Raw genomic sequence first — 2,155 nt, forward strand, 5'->3', positions numbered from 1 at the left:
TCTTCTTTAGAAGCAGTTAGAAATTCTTTTACTGCAATGTTTTTTTCAGATTGGGTTTCCTGCCTATGTTTCTGTAATTGCTTCTTTACTTCATCTGCTATGAGTTCTGAAAGTTCTTTTTTTATTTCAGAAAGGAATTGCGCTCTGAAATTGGTTTCCTCTATGTCTTTCTGCTGTTGCTTATTTACTATCTACGCTCTTAATTCATGCCTTTGAGCCGAGGTAGTGTCCTCCGCGTTTGTTCTAGATGGGCACTGGGTTTCTTCTATATGTTTCTGCATTTGATTCTTTACTGCAGATGTTATTAATTCAGGGATTTCTTTTTTATTTCCAATCTGAGGTCCTCTATATCTTTCTGAAGCTGTTTCTTTATTTCAGAATCCACTGATTCATTGCTTTCAGCTTTGTGATTTCCAATTTTTTCTGTATTAGTGTCCTCTACACTTGTTACGGGTGGACTTGGGTTCTGAGGTTGCATTTCGTTCCTTCTCGTCATTTTGTGTAGCACTGTCTTCTTTCCTTTGTTGTAGATTTTTGCTGTAGATATAATCTTCGCATGTACTGAAGTTCAGGTGCAGCTCTACAAAGTTTGGAGTTATCCAGCTTCGTCTGGTTTGGGTGTGCCTGCTGTGCTCAGCACCTTCCCACTGCTGTCCGTGAGGGTGTACCTCTTGTGCCCCTGTGGCAAGATGTTCTAGTCCTGGACTAGCTGGTTGCATCTATCCTCTACACTCTCTGCAGGGATTGCAGCTGCAGGGTTACACCTCGAGCGTGTATGCCAGGCCTGAGCTGTGCCTGGAGCGGGCAAGGTGACTTAGAGGGAAGAGGAAGCTCTCCCACACACTCACCGGACCTGGGCTGGGACTGGGTCTGGGGGTTCCCGGAACGTGATAGAAATTCCTATTCGGCGGGCGGGGTGGGGGAGGCACACCGGAGTGGTGGGGGGCTGCCCAAAGGGCTGGGAGAGGGTCCGGCCCACACCGTGCCTGGGGTGGGACTGGTCCCACTGGCTCAGGGTAGCAGGAATCTCTCTGCACACTCACCGGACCTGGGCTAGGACTAGGTCTGGGGACTCCAGGAACTCGGCAGAAATTCCTACTCGGCAGGCTGTGTGGTGGATGTACTGCGGAGTGGCGGGGTCCAGCCCATGCTGCGCCTGGGCTGGGACTGGTCCCGCCTGGGCAGGGTAGCAGGAATCTCTCCACACATTCACCGGACCTGGGCTAGGACTCCATAATGGGGGATCTTGATGCCCCATTGTCACAAAAAGATAGATCAACTAAAAAAATCAACAAAAAATAAAAGAACTGAACCAAACGTGCGAACAAATGATGTAGTAGACCTTTACAGAGTGTTCTATCCAACAACAGAATATACATTCTTCTCAATTACACACACAATATTCCCTGAAACAGGCAACATGCTTAATTAAATGCAAAGGACTTGAAATTATCCCATGCATATTATTGAACCATAGTGCAATGAAACTTAAAATCAATAAAAAAAATCACAAAATACATAAAAACATGGAAATTAACACCATCCTGAACAGCAAATGAAATTAAATTCAATAATGTTTGATGATGAAATTAAACAATGTTTATAATTGAATGAAAATGTAGATACAATTTTACTGTATCTTACTGGAGCCTGTGGGACACAAAGAAAGAAGTTTTAAGAGGGATATTTCACATTAAGAAAACAGAACCAAAGGCTGGCAAGATAGCTCAGTGGACTAAGTACCTGCTTAGGCAAGCACAGGCACCAGGGTTCAATCCCTGGCACCATATGACGCACTGGCCCTGGCCCCAGGTGCACTGAGCTGGCCACCAACACCTGGTGTGGTGGCTCATATCTGTAATCCTAGTGCTGGAGAAGTTGAAAACAGGAAGATCACTATGAATCAAAGCTGCGTAGTGAGATCCTGTACCAAATACATTAAAGAAAAGGAGAAAGAAAACAGAACCAGTAAAAATAAACAAGCTAATGCTCCACCTGAAGCTTCTAGAAATAGGCAAGGAAGTCAAGCTCAAAGCACCCATAAGGGAAGAAATTATAAGAATAGAACACAAATTCATGCAATGGAGACCAAGAAAGAAATATAAATAATTAATGAAACAAAGAGTTGGTTCTTTGAAAGAATAAATAAAATTGA

At 43.9% G+C, this 2,155-nt stretch overlaps 1 pseudogene; it reads left to right on the top strand.

Annotated features, from left to right (window-relative positions):
- LOC101571769 overlaps positions 1-2,155 on the top strand; it is a 7,080-nt pseudogene that overhangs the window by 3,813 nt on the left and 1,112 nt on the right.

Source organism: Octodon degus, unplaced genomic scaffold, assembly GCF_000260255.1.
Source record: "Octodon degus isolate 3935 unplaced genomic scaffold, OctDeg1.0 scaffold00081, whole genome shotgun sequence".
Classification (NCBI taxonomy): Eukaryota; Metazoa; Chordata; class Mammalia; order Rodentia; family Octodontidae; genus Octodon; species Octodon degus.